Here is a 20,404-nt window from a genome sequence, read left to right as displayed (position 1 = left end):
CTCTCACCACTCTCTGATTGAAGAAGTTCCCCCTAATGTTCCCCCTAGACCTTTCCCCTTTCACCCTAAAGATATGTCCTCTCATGTTTATCTCTCCTAATCTAAGTGGAAAGATCCTACTTGCATTTACTTTGTCTATACCCCTCATAATTTTGTAAACTTCTATCAAATCTCCCCTCATTCTTCTACGCTCCAAGGAATAAAGTCCTAACCTGTTTAATATTTCCCTGTAACTCAAATCCTTAAGACCTGGCAACATCCTAGTAAATCTTCTCTGCACTCTCTCAATCTTACTGATATCCTTCCTGTAGTTAGGCGACCAGAACTGCACACAATACTCCAAAGTTGGCCTCACCAATGTCTTATACAACCTCACCATAACATCTCAATTCCTACACTCAATACTTAGATTTATGAAGGCCAGTATGCCAAAAGCTTTCTTTACAACCCTGTCTATCTGTGACGCCACTTTCAGAGAATTATGTATCTGAACTCCCAGATCCCTTTGTTCCTCCGCACTCCTCAGTGCTCTACCATTTACTGTGTATGTCTTACCTTGGTTTGTCCTTCCAAAATGCAACACCTCACACTTTTCTGCATTAAATTCCATCTGCCATTTTCTGGCCCATTTTTCCAGTTGGTCCAGATCCCTCTGCAAGCTTTGAAAGCCTTCCTCGCTGTCCACAACGCCTCCAATCTTAGTGTCATCAGCAAACTTGCTGATCCAATTTACCACATTATCATCCAAATCATTGATATAGACAACAAACAACAATGGTCCCAGCACAGATCCCTGAGGCACACCACCAGTCACAGACCTCCAGTCTGAGAAGCAATCATCCACTACCACTCTCTGTCTTCTCCCACACAGCCAATTTCGAATCCAGTTTACAACCTCTCCATGGATACCAAGTGTCTGAACCTTCTGAACTAACCTCCCATGTGGGACCTTGACAAAGGCCTTACTAAAGTACTTGTAGACAACATCCACAGCCTTTCCTTCATCTAACTTCTTGGTAATCTCCTCGAAAAGCTCTACAAGGTTCGTTAAACACGATGTACCATGCACAAAGCCATGCTGACTATCCTTAATCAGCCCTTGGCTGTCCAAATAATTGTATATCGGATCTCTCAGAACACCTTCCAATAATTTACCTACTACTGATGTCAGGCTCACTGGCCTGTAATTACCTGGTTTACTTTTGGAGGCTTTTTTAAACAACGGAACAAAATGAGCTACCCTCCAATCCTCCGGCACCTCACCCGTGGCTAAGGACATTTTAAATATTTCTGCCAGGGCCCCTGAAATTTCTACACTAGTCTCCCTCAAGGTCCGAGGGAATATCATGTCAGGCCCGGGGGATTTATCTACCTTTATTCGCTGTAAGGCAGCAAGCACCTCCTCCTCTTTAATCTCTATATGTTCCATGACACTACTGCTTGTTTCCCTGCCTTCCTTATACACTATGCCAGTTTCCTGAGTAAATACTGATGCAAAAAAACTGTTTAAGATCTCCCCCATCTCGTGAGGCTCCACACATATACGACCACACTGATCTTCAAGGGGACTTCTTTTCACTCTGATACAAATTCAAGCACTGGGATATTCTATTTCTTTTCAAGTAACCCTTACAAGAGTACATGTCCAAACCAGTTATTTTATTTGAAATTTATCTGAACCTACACAGAGATAGACAGTCCAGCTTAGTTCTGACTCTTTCCACTGGTGTTAAAAAGAGGGGAGATTGATTTTTCTATACTAGGCCTTCCAGCTTAGATTCATGCTTGTCTGGAATGTCTGCCCCATTAGAGCAGCTAAATCCTGAAATCTCTGACAATGTGTGGTCATGTTCAATTTTAATATGGCGCCTATATTCTATTTTTTTTAAATAGTGAAGTGATCTCCACATAACCATGATTCCGAAAAACAGCTTGTTTTTTTTTTTACACAGAGCAATGCATTCTGAAATTCAAATGTTTGCAATGAAAATCAATAAGAAGCAGCCTCAACTGTGCAATTCTTTTATATAAAATTGATGCTAAAATTAATCATTAAGTGCCTCAGTGTCATAACAATTTAGTGTATTGTGACGTGGACTGGAGACCTGGCAACAAATGCCAGCCTTAACAGACGTTCACATTGCGTCTGTTCCTCTAGATAATGATCTTTCTCAAGTTGTTAGGTACAGCATTGAGCAGATGGAAGGGAAGGATAGTTTGTATTCTGACAACCCATACAGATTGTGCACAATCCAAACTAGGGCGTTATGGAGCCTATTGAGATCTGTACGTTTGTCCAGTAATTTGGAGTACAGAGTGTACTTCACCAGGAGGATCTGAAGGAAAAATGCTTTTCAAAAGAAACATTTTCTCTCAATCATGAAAATGTATTTTTAATTCAATGCTTCAAAACCATTACTTATTAATTTATCTTTTGATCCTAGAATACTCATGAATATCCATCCTATTGGATCCTCAAGAACCCAGTAGTGTCTTATTATTTCTAGGGAATATTAATGAATAGGAAACAGTAGCTAAAAATCAATTCATTCTTATCATCCAGAATTGGGATTCCACCACATGAAAAGTGAACTCCAGAATAATCATTTACATTGCAGTGTGCTATGTTACTGACTGGTGTATTACCCTGCATTATCAGGATGCTCCATGCTATACAGTACTGCTTTGTTATATATTATAGTATATTATGCCAAATTATTCTAAAGAAGTTTTACTTATATGTTTACATGAATGTTCTGATAGTGAATCATTTGTCAGACGATAATTACAAGACAAAATTCGATACACTACTTCCTGTAACAAAAGGGGAAATTGAAGTTAACAAGAGTCAGAATTAAATAAGAAGAGGGACAGGGAGAAGAAGAAAGACGTCAACAATAACTTATATTTGTACAGAGTCTTTAATGTAAAAAAAAGTTCCAAGGTGCTTCGCAGGAGCATTATAAAACAAAAAAGGACACCAACGGCTGAATTTCGCCCTCGTCGGGCGGGCTCAGTGGGGGGGGGGGGAGGGAGGAGTCGGGAAGCTAACCACCGCCCGCGATCGGGCCGTGACCGCGATTTCACGCTGGTGGGCCTGCGTGGAACGTGCACTGCAGCACTCAGCACTGCCTGTGGAGGGGAGGAGGGCGAGCGGGGAACTTTGCGCCAGCGTGCGGGTGCGCGCATGAAAAGCTCCCTCAGGCACAGAGCTGCCTCAGGGAGCTGAAGATAAAAAAATTAAAAATAAAGAAGTTAAGATGTTAAAAAAAACATACCCCCTCATGTGACTCTGTCACATGAGCAGGGACATGTTATTAGTGAAAAGTTAAAATTTTTATTTTATTTTTAATTGCTGTTGGAAACCTTAGCCCACCTACGGATGAGGTTTCCTAAAAAATGCAGAGGCTGCTGGGCCTTTTCGCCTGCCCGCCAACCGTAAGGTTGGACGGGCAGTGAAAAATTACACTTAATTGGTACTTTAATATCCATAACAGGCCTGTTAATCGTCGACTCTTATGCGCACCCGCTGACTGAAATATTGTGTGAGTACGCAATGACATCAGCATGCTCGCCCGACATCATCGCATGCCATTTTACGCTCATTCGGGGCAGAATGATGGCACTCGCCCGACAAGGTAAAAATTTTGGCCCAAGCCACAGGAGATATTTGGTCAGGTGGCCAAAAGCTTTGTGAAAAAAATCAGTTTTAAGGAGTACCATAAAGGAGGATAGAGCTGGAGATGTATAGGGAGAGAATTCCAAAGGTTAGAGCCTAGGCAACTGAAGGCAGGGCCACCAATGTGGGACAATTAAAATCGATTAAAAAAGATGAGATGAGTGCAGATATCGCGGAGGGATGTGGGACTGGAGGGGATTACAGAGATTGTGAAAGGTGAGGCCATACTGGGATTTGAAAATAAGAATAAGAATTTTAAAATCAATACATTGCTTGACCGGAAGCCAATGTAGGCGAGTGAGCACAGGGGTAAGAGGGGAATGGGATTTGTGTGAGTTAAAACATTTGCAGCAGATTTTAGGATGATGTCAAGTTTACAGGGGGTAGAATGTTGGAGGCCAACCAGGAGCGCATTTGAATAGTTGAGCCTAGGAGTAACAAAGGCATGAATGAGGCTTTCAGTATCAGATGAGCTGAGACATGGGTGAAATCGAGCAATGTTACAGAGCTGAAAATAGACAGTTGTCATGATGGCACAAGTATGAGGTCATAAACTCAACTCGGCCAGATATGATACCAATCTCAGACAGCTGTCAGGCAGAGGGATGGTAGCTAGGAAACTGAGTTTGGAACGAGTATGGAAAATAATGGCTTCAGTCTTCCCAATACTTAACGGAAGGAAATTTCTGCTCATCCCGTATTGAATTTCAGATAAGCAGTCTGATAATTTAGAGACAGTGGGGGAGTCAAAAGAGATGGTGCTGAGGCAGAGCTAGGTGTCATCAGTGTACATGTGAAAACTAATACTGTGCTTTCAGATGTTGTTGCCAAGGGGAAGCATGTAGATGAGAAATAATAGGGGGTCAAGGATAGATTTTGGGGGACACCAGAGGTAATGGTGCAGGAGCATGAGGAGAAGTCATTGCAAGTGATAGTCAGGCTACAATTAGGTAGATAAGAATGGAACCAGGGTGAGTGCATTGCCACACAGCTGGACGACTGTAGTGCAGTGTTGGGGGAGGAGGATGTGATTAGCTGTGTCAAAAGCTGCAGACAGGTCAAGAAGGACAAGGAGGTAATGTTTACCTTTGTCAGTCACATAGAATGTCATTTGTGACTTTGATAAGGGCTGTTTCAACACCATAGCAGGGATGGAAACATGATTGGAGGAATTCAAACACAGAGTTCCAGGAAAGATGGACGTGGATTTGGGAGGCGATAATATGCTCAAGGACTTTGGAGAGGAAAGGAAGTTTGGAGATGGCTGCTTGTCTGCAAAGATGGTGGGGTCAAAGATGAGGAGGGGTTTGATGCCAGTAGGTTTAAAGGAGAGAGGGGCAACACCTGAATAGAGGGAGACATTAACAATACTGGCCAATATGGAGGGCGATTTGGGTTGTCAGCAATTTCCTGGGAATAAGGTTGAGGGAGCTGAACAAGATGATCTTGGAGAGGGCAAGAGAGATAGGAGAGAAACTGAAGACGTATTGTGCTTTGTTTTCTGCTAACAATAAAAGCTCACCAAGTATCTGATAAAGATAATGTTGGATATCACTTTAAGTAATATGTTTGGAATATACTGTAGGTCAAGACTTAAAGGAATAGGTAAGTGTGTTGTTAAGTCATCCCAACTTTACATAAAAAGGTAGCTCACTCTTCCTTACACAACGTTCTGTTTATGTCCAACTTTTAACAACATTTTGGGATAATGATTCAGTTTTATTAAAGTCATTTTTTTTTTTCCATTTTGGCCTATTCACATGTTTGGGGGTGAAGTGCGTCACCTGCTAGTGAAGTCTTTCATTTACAAATCTTGAGACATGCTGACCACAGCTGTGACATAGTTGGCATGCATAGTACGGGCTTGTAATCATTTTAGATTTAAGTGCTATTTAACCACAGAAACAAGCTTTGACTTTAGGTAACATATCTGAAGCAATGCAGGAAAACTGTAGGGTGCAAACTGAGGTTGAATCTAAACTGTGAAATGTCATCAAACACCCACAGCAAAACGCCACACTTCAGTGAATATATATAGGACATCACGTAGGCTGGAATCTGTTTGAGGCAATAGCACATTGAGAGGTTCAGATAAGAATGTAAACTATGAAATTGAAAATGAGGCAATTTTTCATCGTTATCACCTCAAAGCAAAGATGGGATACTTCCTTGAAACAAAGTAAATTCTATGTTATTTTGTATATACATTTATACTGGTACAAATGCATTTTTTGGGAGTGGCTAAGTTTGTTCTATTTAATAAGTTTTTTAGTCAATGGCAGATACCCATAAACTTCATTGATGCAAAAAAAATTTCCATCATAAAATTAACTGACATGCTATGAACCAAACATCATTATTGAGTAGAAATGGGTGGGAAATAGTGTGGAGCACAGCGACGTCTGTGGACAAACTTCTGGAAAGCTTCCTACTCCTTTAAAGCTCTATCGTCTGTGTGGCATTTTGTAAAATATCTCCCTATAAGCTATGTTGTGGGGTGGGGTGGGGAAGATCTTGGCTTTACCTGATAGTGTGAAAGGGGTGATAGCAAGGCAGTGGCCCATCATGCATCTAGTCCAATTTTTATTTCCATTTACTTCAATGGACATAAAAATCAAGAAAGATGTAAAACAGACTGCCAACTCGATATCACATATTTCACACTTCAGCACAATGTCAAGATCTATCCCATGGAAAAAACAAAAGCTTGAGGAGTTGATCTCTGGTCTTTGCTTAGAATTAATAATCGAATAGCAAGAATAGCCTTGCACATTTGTATATACAGAGCAGCTTTATTTTAACTATGTGAGTGATTTTTTTTTGACTTCACCTTTATCTGGATTAAATTAATTACTATTGTAATCATCCCTCTAATATGTACATGTATATCATTCAGTGCCTTACTAAAATAGGAGTTAGAGTCTAATTATCACACAAAGCTTGGGAATCACACAGTAGAAATAAAAAGAAAGTAGAGCTGGAAAAGCTGAAAATCACAAGCAAAAACAGATGATAGTGAAAATGCACAAAATAGAAGAGGCAGGTTAGCTATATCAGCAGGCCTCCCTTAAGATGAAAAAACTATCCAAAGTTTCAACCTGTACTTCCTTTCTTCAAATGTTTACAAACGTACTGTATACTTCTAGAATCTGCTCTTTATTTTTATTTCTGTTAACTATTTAGTTTCATTCATGATCAGAGAAGCAAGGCTGCCACTGAGAATTACAGTACAAAACTAGAAAGCAATTCAATAATTTTATTAAACACATGACAAATCTTAACATAAGCTGAAGTAACGTTCAGCTTACATTTGTATGTTCATTTGATTTTGGTACACCAGGGGCAGGATTTTTAGGTCGGTGTGCGGGCGTGATCAGCGGGCCCGGGAGCAGCCGGGGAACAGACTCCTGACCGCGATCAGCCCCCGGCCGCGATTTCGCGCCAATTAACAGCCAGCCAGCATGAAGCGCAAGCTGATATGATCAGCGCTGCCTGGGTTGGGAGCGGGAGGAAGGCGAGCGCTGAAGTCAGTGCAGGTGCTGGGGAGCACTCACTGAAAGCTCCCTGAAGGCAGAGAGCTGCCTCAGGGAGCTGGAGGCTTCAAAAGTATCAAATAAAGATTCTTAAATCCAGAAAAGAATATCCACGCAAGACAAGCAGTCACCTGAGCATAGATATTATAAAAATTCTGCATATTGATTTTTCTTATTATTGAATAATGGAAACCTCATCCTGTCTGTGGATGGGGTTTCCTGGGGCAACATTTTCCCCCCGTTGGTGGGGGAAGTGCGGGAGCGGGCGTGGGTGGGTGGGCTTCCGATTGGCGCTCTCAATCAGGGGCTGGCTGCCATTTTACGTGGGGGGGGCCAATTAAGGCCCGCCCAGTGTGACGTGCACCAGGAAGTGCTATGCGCTCCCCATATGGGCAGAGGGGGGAATTCCTTCAGCCGGGAGTGCGCTCCTTCGCGCATGCATATGGAAGAGTGCATTGATCTCCCTGAGGCAAAGTGCTGCCTCAGGGAGATCGGCTCAGATTTTAAACTTTAAATAAAGCTGAGAAAAAAATTTCCCTGCCATGTGCCCTCATGTGATGCTGTCACATGAGTTGGGACATGTCCATAACTTTTATTTTAAAATATTGTGAGACTTTAAATCCTCAAGAAACCTCATCCTGCCTGTGGATGAGGTTTCATGCTTTTTCAGAAGCCTGTTTGGGCTCCCAGCCTGCCTGCCAACCTTAAGGTTGGACGGGCAGGTCCATTAATGACCTCAACTACTTTGGCCAGAATTTTGCCCTTGATGGGTGGGCGGGCCTCACCGGCTCGGCGGCGGGCAGCCAGCCGAATTCTGCCGCCGAAATGGGCCATTTTGAGTGGGCTGGCCAATTAAGGCCCGCCCAGTGGGCTGCCCGACTGGAAGCGCTATGCACTTCCTGTGCTGTGGGGGAGGGATCCCCCATCTGTCAAAGAGCACACTGCTCCCTGAGACTAAGTGCTGTCTCAGGGAGAGCGCTGAATGTTTAAAAAACTTTAAAAATAGAGAAAGAAAAACATTATTAACATGTACCTCTTATGTGACACTGTCACACAAGATGGGACATGTTAATAAATATGAGTGAAACTTTAATAAACTTCTTAAAAACTGAGATGAAACCTCATCCCGCCAGTGGATGAGGTTTTATCTTTTCTCAGAATCCCGCTGGGGCTCCTAGCCTGCCCACCAACTTTAAGGTTGGATGGGCAGGTCTTTCAATGAGCTTAATGATCCTGTCGATGGCCTCAATTGGCCATTGACAGGTTGGCGGGCAGACAGCTGATTTCACTGTCCGCCCGCCTTCCTAAAAATTTAAATGGACCGGGATGACGTCAGGGATTCCTCCCGATGTCATCCTGCGTCATTTTTCCGTCGGCCAGCGGGCCCCGCCCCCAAATCACCGATGGGAAAGTTCTGGCCTTTGTTAATGGCCTTAATAGGCTGTTGACAGGTCGGCGGGCGTGCAGCCGACTCGGGTGCGCGCCCACCGAACTGAAAGTCTGAATGACGCGCCGAGACATCAGGAAGCACACCCGACGTCACCACGCGTCACTTTACGCATCGGTGTGAGGGTCTCACCCCCGCAAGCCGACGGAAAAATTCTGCCCCTGAAAAATGAAAAGGCCGCCTGGCCAATTCACCCGCCCGCCAACCATAATGTTGGACGGACAGCGAAAAGTCCCGGTTAATTGCGCTGTTAATGGGCTTAAACAGCCCTCTTAATTGTTGGTGGGCACGCTTCTGAGTTTGGCACGTACCCGCTGACCAAAATGTCGGGTGAGTATGCGATGGCATCGGGATGCTTACCCAATGTCATCATGCGCTATTTTATGCTCAAGCGGGTTGGGCGCGCACCCACCCTCTCAGCGAAAAATTCTGGCCTGGGATCTGTTTCTGACCTTGGCATCTTCTTACACCAACCAATTCCAAGAGTGCCAAAAGCTATCCTTGCCCATTATTTCACAAATCATACAATCAAATGGAACTTGATGTATAATAAATTCTGTAATTGTAAATCCAAGCAGAGGAAGAATTAATCCTAAAATACATATTTTATGAATAAAACACCACTTTAAGTTCAGTACTGTTACTCCATAAGGCAAGTGAACATCATGGTTGGGGATGTGGATTTGCAACTACCAGATGGCTATTTCCCACAGTGGGTGACCTGCGGAGGAACATTTACTAGGGACCTTGTGCACCTATTTACTTGCCTGAATTAATTTTCAACAGGTCTTCAAGTAGGCGTCCAGCATTCCCACCCAAACGTAGGTTGAACACTGTTTAACTACGCAAATTGGCAACCTACACCTTCTGTAGGACCCCCAATTGTAAATGCCAATGGAGAAGTGGGCAGAGCATGCATGGTGGCTGCCAGCTTAGCTCCACTTTTTCTAATTGTTGAGAGGCCATACATGCCAGCCAGCTGTGTGCTATAACCAGCCAATAACATGCCATAGAAAACTGGTGATGTGGTGCAGCACCTTTAGGCAGCTGCAGATCACCAGAAAAGGGTCAATAAGGGCCAAACCTGAAAAGCCACATAAGACGTGCGCCAGAGGCATAAAGCTGAAATCACGCGTGTTTGCCATTCAAGTAAAAAATCTCCCATCATATACCAATTTGTTAAACAACAAATACACTTGTTAATTAGACACAATATGTAATCCAATAGCTATAGCTTCATTGGTTTGTCATTCTTAAGAAATCACGATTCTGCTTAACAAAATCAAATTAAAATCTTAAACAATGAAATTCAACAATTATTACAATGTATTTTATTGGAAGTCTTTTGTCATTAAAAAGCACTAAATTCTATTCCTTTTTCAACCAGGAGGAGATCATACAACACTCCACTGGTCGAGCACTAGTCGATGTGTGCATTTCAAAGTTTCCAATTAATACAGCTGTAATATATCCAGTTTATATATAAGGCACAGCACAGAGACTCAAATCTTGTGCCATAGCTGAGGTTGTATTGCCCCCTATAGCTACCAAGGAAAAACTGTGCTATTTGCTGTTGTGCTTTCTATTTTTATTTCTTTTTTTGCCTTCCTTAATCTGTCCTTCACTGACTCTGAGCTGTTCCATTCCAATTCAATATGATTTAATTTCTGTTTTTATTTTCTTCTTGGCTTTCTTTGCTGCTGTTGCTTTATGCTTTCTTTGCTCTCATATTCGTTATTTCTCCATTCCCTGGGTCTTGCTCCTTTTATCCCTTTCAGTAGCTTCATTCTCCCTTTGTTTCACAGTTTAATGCTTTATTCTTTCACTACTTGATCTTTAATTTTCCTGATTTTAGCCCTTTTCTCTGTTTAATCTCTTCCAAAAATTCCCATTTTTGTTTTTATCTTTTTTCCCCATTTCATTTTTTATTTCCTTCCTTAAAAGCCTCTTTTATAAATCACCAAAAATAATAGTTTTAAAAAAATTATTTGCTTACTCTCTTCAGTAGAAACTGAGAGAAAACAGCCTGTCCTTAATCACAGCAGGGAGTTCAATGATTCAGGACACTGCCTTCTGGATCTGCTGCCATTTTCTGTTAACTAATTTCACGTACTCTGCCAACCTCACCAATGCCATACGAATATTGTTTGACTTTTCAGATGTTGCAGTTCATGAATAATCAGTGGAAACTGTAAAAACTGATAAGGTAAAAAAAATGAAAGGTCACCCAGCATATAATATTTCATAAAATTGATAGAATAGGTAATAAAAGATTTCTACCCAAAGCACAGAGTGCCCAGGAAGAGAATTTTTAAAGGAAGATCGATGATATTTAAATAAATGACACAATAATGTTGCTCTGAAGTATACAAGACAATAGCATTTTTTAAAATATTTATTCAGTATTAAAATTGCATTGGTGGGAAACTCACCAGTTCCCATTGCATGGGCCAGTAAGGGTCATTAAACACCAATGGGTCGTCAGATTTTTCTTTAGAGTCAATGACATCCAAGACATCACTTGGGATCTTGTCTTCATTTTTTACAAGCTCTGGAGGGCAAAAAAGCAAATGAACTATGAAAAAAAATCATCATGGTGTTTTTTTGTTGCACATTCTTCTATTCATTTGTCATCAACAGATGACTGCTTGTTTAATTTCAAGAGAAAACAGCATTTGCTTAGGAAGAGGCAGAACAAAGCACTCTTCACATATTCAGGATCACTGTACAGGCTAAACACAAACTCATCATCACCAGTGGTCACTGGCTCAGTTTGCTTCCACATTATTTTGAATTACATTAAAAGATAGTTACTAATATTGCTTTGTCATTGCTGGTCTTTTAATTAAATACCTTGGAGGAGAATTTCCATGGATTCCTCCAGCTCTATCATAACTTTGCCATAAGATCAGCAGAAACCATGGAGAAATTGTATTTCTGGCTATTTTTAGGCTATTTAAAGACAGACTTAACCACCCTCTTAATTGGCCTAACAAGCCACTTAGTTGCATCAAACAGCTATAGAAAAGTTAAATAAGAATAAGACCTGATGGATCACCCAAGATCAACCTAGGCATTAGAAATGACAAAGGCACACTCTGCCCAGTCGACCCAGCAAAATCCTCCTCACAAACAACTGGAGGAGTCTTGTGCAAAAATTGGGAGAGTTGTCCCGCAGACTAGTCAAGAGACAGCTTGACACAGCCATACTCACCGAATCATATCTTAGAACAATTTCCTTCCATCGTCATTCCTCTGCTTGTCTTGCTTACCAGTAGAAAAGGCCCACCAGAAGAGGTGGCACCATGGTATACAGTTTGGAAGCAGTGGCCCTGGGTGTCCTCAACATTGATACATGACCCCATCAAGTTACATGGCATCAAATTAATTATGGACAAGAAAACCTTTTGCCACCACCTACTGCCCTCCCTTAGCTGGTGAATCAGTACTCCTTGATTTTGAACACCATTTGGAAGAAGCACTGAGGTTAGATAGGGCACAGATGTACTCTGGGTGGGGGACTTCAATGTCCAGCACCCAGAGTAGCTCAGTAGCACCATCACTGCTGAAGCTGGCCAAGTCCTAAAGGACATATCTACAAGGCTAGGTCTTTGACAGGTAGCGAGAGAGCCAACAAGAGGGAAAAACCTACCTGACTTTGTACTCAACAATCTACCTGTCTCAGATTCATCTGTTCCTGACAGTATTCATAGGAGTGAAGACTGCACTGCTCTTGTGGAGTTGAAGTTCCATCTTCACACTGGCATCACTAGCCATTGTGTTGTGTGAAAACGACCACTGTGCTAAATGGGATAGATTCAGAACAAGTGTGGTATCTCAAAACTGGACATCCATAAAGCACTGTGGTCCATCAGCAGCAGCAGAATTGTATTCAACCACAATATGCAACCCCATGGCCTAGCATATTCCTCGCCACCCCCTACCAGTCTATCCTCAAGCATCTGCAAAGTCAATAGTGCTGTCAAGTGGCATTTATGCAGCAATAACCTGCTCACCAATGCCAAGTTTGGGCCAGGGCCTCTCAACTCCTGATCTCACTACAACCATGGACAAAAGAGCTGAATTCCAGAGGTGAGGTGAGAGTGACTGCCCTGGACATCAAGGCAGCATTTGACTGAGTGTGACATCAAGGAGCCGTAGTTAAATTGAAATTAATGGGACTCAGGGGGAAAGCACTCAACTGGCTGGAGTCATACCTAGCACAAAGGAAAATGGTCCTGGTTGTTGGAGGTCAATCATTATAGTCACAGGACAATCCTGCAGGAGTTCCTCAGGGTAGTATTCTCCACTCAGCCATTCCAGCTTCTTCATCAATGACCTTCTCTCCATGATAGAGTCAGAGGTGGGAAGTTTGCTGATGATTGCACAATGTTCAGTACCATTTGCAACTCCTCAAAAACTGTTACAGACTGTGTCTACATGCAGCAAGAGCTGGACAACATTCAGGCTTCAGCTGATAAATGAATAAGAAATATTTGCACCACACAGTGCCAGGCAATGACCATCTCCAACAAAAGATAATCTAACCATCTCCCTTTGATATTGAAAAGCATTACCATTGTACAATCTCCAACTATCAACATCCTGAGGGTTACCATTGACCAGAAACTGAACTGGACTAGCCATATAAATACTGTGGCTACAAGAGCAGATCAGAGGCTAGGAATCCTGTGGTGAGTAACTCACCTCCTGACTCGCCAAAGCCTGTCCACCATCTACAAGGCACAAGTCAGGGGTGTGATGGAATACTCTCCATTTGCCTGGATGAGTGCAGCTCCAACAACACTCAAGAAACTTGGAACCATCCAGAACAAAGCAGCCCGCTTGATTGGAACCCCATCCACAAACATTCATATTCTCCACCACCGATGAGCAATGGCAGCAGTGTGTACAATCTACAAGATGCACTGCAGGTATTTACCAAGGCTCCTTAGGCAGCACCTTCCAAACCCACGACACTATCATCTAGAAGGACAAGGGCAGCAGATAGATAGGAAAACCACCACCTGTGTGGTAATCTGAGGTGTAATACACCTTTAAGAGAATGTGAGCAGATTGACCATGTGACTGTATTATCCAATGGTTGTGTAGCACAGGCTACAATGTTAATCAGAAGTTTAGAATAGGGTCTGATTGGAGAAGCCATATAAATACTAGCCATATAAATACTGTGGCTACAAGAGCAGGTCAGACGGTGGGAATTCTGAGGTGAGTAATTCACCTCCTGACTCCCCAAATCATGTCCACCATCTACAAGGCACAAGTCAGGAGTGTGATGGAATACTCTCCATTTGGCTGGTGAGTGCAGCTCCAACAACATTCAAGAAGTTCAACACCATCCAGGACAAAGCAACTCACTCGACTGCAGCCCTTCCACCCCCTTAAACATTGACTCCCTCCACCACAAGAATGGTAGTGTGTACCGTATACAAGATGCACTGAAGCAACTCACCAAGGCTCCTTTGACAGACTATTCCAAACCATGACCTCTACCTGCTCAAAGAACAATGGATGGGAACACCACTCATCTGCAAGTTTCCCTCCAAGTCACACAAATCCTGAAATGAAACCATATCACCATTCCTTCACTGTCATTGGAACAAAATTCTGTAACATCCTCCTAACGGCACAAAGGATATATTTACACCACATGGATTACAGGGGTTAAAGATAGCTCACCACCATCTTCTCAAGGGCAATTAATGTGGGCCTTGGCAGTGACTCTTACATCCCATGAATAAATAAATAAATAATGTAAAATTTTAACAATAAAGGTCTATAAATGCAGCTGGATTGTGCATTTGCTTTTTAATCCTTTTCCAACCAAAACACTTGAAATTGACTGAAAATTCTCAATAAAGCATAATGGATGGACTATTGAGATAATCCTCCAGACTATTTTAAGGAAATAACATCTCCAATGGATATTTAAAAGTCCAGAAATGTTACGTAACTGGATTTCCAGAAGCTCCTAAGAGATAAAAACTCCTACAATAATTTTAGACAGTGGGCATTCTCAGCGAAACTTGCAGTGATATCAAGGTTTAGCTGAAAGACAGGAAGTAACAGATATTTAGGAGAGCCAATTTCTGACTGGAGAGAAGTACTAAATTGAGTGTCCTAAAGATTAGTGCTGGCCTTCCTGGTCTATATATATACGGGTTGTTAGGGTTAAGGGTCACAAGACAAATGATTCAGATCTGAAAAAAATACAAAACTAGAGGAAGCAGCCAAATTTGATAAAGCAGTCCGAGAGATTGCAGAAACACCAAAACAAAGGGTGGAGTTTTCCATTCCAGGACTAAGACTTGTGGCAAGGCCTTGAATGGGAAGAGTTTCCAGCCGGGGAGGCCAGTGGGAATTTGGGCCGTATCATGCGACGCTGGCCTAATTAATTGTGCAGTCAGGAGTTTCCTAACATTTTGAGTGGCAGAGCGGGCTGGGTGGCTCATAACCCGCCATCATATCTGGGCGCCATATTTAAAAGGCGCCCAGAGATCACTGACCCACCATTGAAGATCCACCTCCTGGAAGGTCCCGAAGACAGATGATCCACCTCCTGGAAACTGCTGCAGCTCAAAGATCCACCTGGTAGATGCTCCACCCACCCACTGCTGCACGTGGTGTTCCGAGGTCCACAGTCGCTGGAGGCCTCCATCTTCCATCCCGATCTTCGCAGGCTGCCGAGGCCCTCTTCGGCTACGTCCAGACGTCACCGCGCCATGTTGCTCCAGATGTGTTCTGGACCAGCGTGATGTCCCGCTGGCGGCGCGGACAATCGGACAGGGAGGGACAATGCTGGCCGGGTCTTCATCTGCATTCCATTAATGGGATGTAAAAAGATTTCACACTGGCCTCTGGCAGGAATGGCCATGATGACCAGGAGTGCAAGTTCCCGTCATCATTTCACACCAGCAGAAAACTGATTTTTCAGGCATTGACCCCACTGCCTGACATTAAACCCACTGTGGGTGGGTGGGGGTGGTACGGGACTGGAAAATTCTGCCAAAATGTTACATATTACCAGAGCTATGACCAATAAATTCCAATACAGGTAATTACAATATCTGACCCATTTGGGGAAAAATGGGGGAAATGGCATAAAGAATAGTGTTGAGCTAGCTAGGAGAGAGGCTGAAAGAGAATTGGAAATTATAGTAAATTTAACATTTAGCAGCCCTGAAATTCCACAATGGAACCCCCAATAAAATGGGAGAGAACCCTATATTGGGTCTCTGCTATTGCTGACAGTTCACAGATTCTGTCTTCCTCTTACCAAAAAAATGACAGGTCAGAGTTAGGAATTTCCATTGCTGGTTGTGGATGGAGACCCACATCACAGTGGCACTCTGTATGTCGAGTGCCAAGAAAGCTAAGATGCAGTGGTCTCTATAAAGTCAAAGGTGGACCCCACCAAGCTTTCACTCCTGAAGAGGACAATAACTTTTTTCACAAAGAATCTCATGAATCACAAAACAAGCAGGTGCCAAGTGAGCATCCCAAGTGATACTTGTCTTGCTGGAGGACACTGGCAAGCAGATCCTAGTGCAACTGCTAGTATGTGAAAGATGAGTACTACCATGTCCAGTTACTGCAGGCAATAATTACAACACAAAGAGAATACTAAGCTCTATTTCCAAATCAGTAGAACTTATGTCCCAAACTCTGAAGAAGAGTCAGATGGACTTGAAACATAAACTGTGTTTTTCTCTCCACAGATGTTATTAGACCTGCTGAGTTTATCCAGCATTTTCTGCTTTTGTTTCAGATTTCCAGCATCCGTAGTGTTCAAGTTAAATGGTGCTCTGATAAGGCTACACCTCCAATCGTATGTTCAGTTCTGATCACTAAGCATCAGAGGGTGAGAAAATTTTGGATTTTTAATCTTTCAAATGAGACACCTCGTGGAGGTAAATAAAACATTAAATGTAATAGAAAATTGCATTCCAGGAAACTATTTCAAGGGGATTGTAGGGAGTGGCTCAGTACCATTCAAAGAAAAGAAAGATGATCCAAGCATGTGCGAAAGGATGTTTGAGATGTTCAGGAATGAAATTAAGGATTTCAAGTAAGCATAAGAAGAAAATAAGCAGAGGAGGACACTGTGAAGGTATTGTGGAAAGTAGAGATGCTTAAATTGTGGAAAACGGTGAGATCAAGATGAAAAAGGAGGATGAAATAAAATAGAACCTTTGTGAAAGTTCTACGAGTGATTTAGAACAGGACTGTTTACTGCAGCAAACTGGGAAATTGGAGATCAACTTTCAACTAGATGGAGACAGTTAAGCAGTTGCATACGATAAAGGAATTTCTAAGACCAACAGAACCAGCAGTTGGCAAAAGCTGAACTGGGGCGACCAGTGATGATGGGCTTTGTAAAAAAAAATAGAGTGGGAAGTTCTCAAGGCCAAGATGCAATGGCCTACGGATTGCTTAAGAGGGGTTAAAGGCTTGTGGTGAATTGTGAAGAGGCGATGGCAAAAGAGTGAGGTTATGAAAATTTGACAGAAAGCATCTACAACCTGAAGAAGGACCCCTAAGAAATGTGCCTATTTAGGTAGTCTGGGTCAGCACACACAAAGAAGAAAAGTCAAAAAATGTAGATGTGTGGATGTTTTTGAAATATTTATCTTTAAATACACACAAAATGCAGAAGTTAGCATCCAGTTTTTCTGGGAGCACGTGGGTCTGGGTGTTTTACTTTAGTGCTCCCTGCACATACCGCGGGCAGAATTTTTAGGTTGGCAGGCGGGCATGATCAGTGGGCCCAGGATCGGCCGGGGAACGGACTGCTGACCACAGTTGGCTCCCAACCGCTATTTCATGCTGGCTGGCCAATTAACAGCCAGCCAGCGTGAGACGCATGCTGAGAAGCTCAGCGCTGCCGGGGTGGGGGCGGTAAGAGGGTGGGCGCTGACATCAGCACGGGTGTGGGTGAGCGCTGACGGAAAGCTCCCTGAAGGCAGAGAGCTACCTCAGGGAGCTGAAGACCTGAAAAGCATTAAATAAGGTTTTTAGCCAGGATCTTTAGGGCGGCGAGCATGGGGGGTGGGGCTCGCTCGCGACGCGTAAAATGACACAGGATGATGTCAGAACTCTCAACATCACCCCGCGTCATCTCCATTTTCAGGTAGGCGGGGCGCAGCCTAATCAGCTGTGCGCCCGCCGACCTATCAACGGCCTATTGAGGCCATTTAAAAAGTCATTAACACAATTAATGGACCTGCCTGTCCAACCTTAGTGTTGGCGAGCAGGCCGGGAGCCCTGTCGGACTTCAGAAAAAGCATGAAACCTCATCCATGGGCGGGATGAGGTTTCATGTAAGTTTTTAAAAATTTAATAAATGTTTGAGTTAAAGTGATGGGCATGTCCCAACTCATGTGACAGTGTCACATAAGGGGACATGTCAGGGAAATTTTTTCAACGTTTACCTTCAAAGTTTTAAATCTGAGCCGATCTCCCTGATGCTGCACTTAGCCTCAGGGAGATCGGTGCACTCTTTTGCTCGCATGCGCGAAAGAGTGCACTCTTGGCTGATTTCAAATGCTTGAAATGAAGGCACCGATGAGATGTGCCATCTTGCCAACATTACTTAAAATAGCTATGTAAATAGAGCTGAAGGGAGTGACCACAAATAGAGCCATTAATGCTGGGAAATTCATGGACAACTTAACAATGTTACTGTGTCAAGGAAAAGATGAGTGAAGTGTTCTGAAGCTTGGAGGAGTTGTGACAGTCAGCAGGGATGAAATTGAAGCTGAAAAAGTCATATTGGTGTCAGGAAGTTGTGAGGCATGTTTGGTTTATAATAGGATAAGAATACCTATTTACAGCATCGGAGAGGCTCATAAAAGCTCAGAGGGCATGTATGAAGTTAAGTTGGCAAGCAGAAGGAGAAAAGCACTTGGAGGACGGTTTTGCTGCTAATTGACAAGATTCTGCAATGAAGAAAGTAGAAAGTATTGAGCTTCCCGTTTGGTCTGATGACAAGATTGTGGGCACTAATGATGTACAAACTATTACAAAAGAGAGCAAAACTCTGGGAGCGATGACTGGGGTTAGCCAAAACATTGAAAGGCGGGTGTGCTACAGCTATCTTTCACATCAATGGTAGGGAAATTCAAAGGTAGGGAGGCTGATGTTGAAAAGATGTAGATACAGCTAAACGCTAGAACCTTGAGGAACACAAAGTTGATGATTTGGGAAGCAGGCTTCAAGCAGCAGTGGGAGCCATGAGTGGAACATGGGGAACTGATTATAGGGTGACGAATAGGGCAAGCAGAAGGGGAGAGCAGAAGGCAAAAACTGGTAATATTGAAAGTGAGGAAATGTGGTAGTGGCTCCACATCAGAGTAAATGAGGCACATAGGTAACGTGAATCATTGTGGAGAAGCGTAGGGCGGAATTTTACCCTTGGCAGAGGTGCTCGGCAGGGGCGGGTGGGCGGGGGCGGTCAGGAAGCCGACCGCCGCCCGCAATCGGCAGCGCACCGTGATTTTATGTGGGGGGGGGGGACCTGCCCCTGCCCCACCCCCGCCCTGCCCCGCCCTGCCCCCGCCCAGCGTGAGGCGCGGCCTATGAATGAGCATGAGAGGGTGGGCGGCGGCAGGGCTTAATGTTCACTGGGTCCAATGGCGATCCGGCGGCCGATTCAAATGCGGCTTTGTCAGCCCCTGGATGGCTGCCACCGAAGGGCGCGGAAGTCCTGTGCATGGAGACTGTAGCGGGTGGATACAACAGGTGGGAGGGCAGGTTGGCGGGGCAGTCGGCCCCATGTTTCTCAGTTGAATACCTCACTGCCCTCCTGGAGAAGGTAGTAGTGAGGAGAGAAACACTTGTCCCCAGGGACGGGAGGAGGAGGCCTCCCCACCTCACCAAAAAGGCCTGGGAGGAGGTGGCATCCAGGGTCAGCAGCCACGACGTGGTGAGGCGCACACGGGTCCAGTGCCAGAAGCACTTTAATGATCTCCCGCGATCGGGAAGGGTGAGTACCATGTTGGCATGGGTCACTTTGCAGGACAGGCAAGAGCTGCCCATCCCCCTGTGCACATCAGAGGTATACAGCGTGAGTGGCAAATGTCAATGAGGCAGGATCTGGCCAAGTGAGTGGCCCTGGCTGTTTGGAACTAGTGCCTTGCGGCTCCAGGATCACGAATGGGCTGAGCCCTGTGAGGTGTTCCTCAGGTGGGATTGGCCAGGCTGCAATGGTGCTGCAGGTAGAGGGGGAACTAATCAATGCTCCTCTATCCTTCCAGGAGAAAACATCCCATAATAATGCAGAGAGGTCACAGACTGGCCGGGGACCCCACACCTCCTCATCCTCAGTAGATATGAACAGGGGGTCCTGGAGCTGGAGAGGCACCATGCACCTCAGTCGAGTGGCCGCGGTGAGGTTGAGGTGCCAGAGGGAGTGCAGTGCACTGAGGTGAGAATGTGGCTTTTTGCAACCATTGCAATGTAGTCTGTAAATTGATGTGAGCTTCGAACCTGGAATGCCCATCGTTATTGGAAAGGCGAGGGCACCATGATGCAGATCTCTGTCTCATCAGGGTGCCAGACATGCACACTGACAGTCTAATGACTTAAACTAATGACATGTCCTTCTTCTCCCTTTTAGGTTCACCAGCAGCCCCTTGTTGTGAGGAGCCTGAAGGCCCACCCCTGACCCCTGAGGACCAGCATGGTCACCATGCACCAGCGTCATACCCTCTCTTTGAAGCAGGC

The 20,404-nt window shown here is 44.0% G+C and overlaps 1 long non-coding RNA gene across 3 annotated transcripts in view; it reads right to left on the bottom strand.

Annotated features, from left to right (window-relative positions):
* LOC144680338 (uncharacterized) overlaps window positions 1–20,404 on the bottom strand; it is a 590,442-nt gene that overhangs the window by 473,498 nt on the left and 96,540 nt on the right. For all 3 annotated transcript variants that reach the window (XR_013576538.1, XR_013576539.1, XR_013576540.1), the window contains exon 2: window positions 11,092–11,210. This is a non-coding gene — a long non-coding RNA (uncharacterized LOC144680338). The remainder of the gene's footprint in view (window positions 1–11,091; window positions 11,211–20,404) is intronic.

Source organism: Cetorhinus maximus, chromosome 5 (assembly GCF_964194155.1).
Source record: "Cetorhinus maximus chromosome 5, sCetMax3.hap1.1, whole genome shotgun sequence".
Lineage (NCBI taxonomy): Eukaryota > Metazoa > Chordata > Chondrichthyes > Lamniformes > Cetorhinidae > Cetorhinus > Cetorhinus maximus.
Note: the sequence above shows the minus strand (reverse complement) of the source record. Positions and strands in the feature narration are given on the sequence as shown.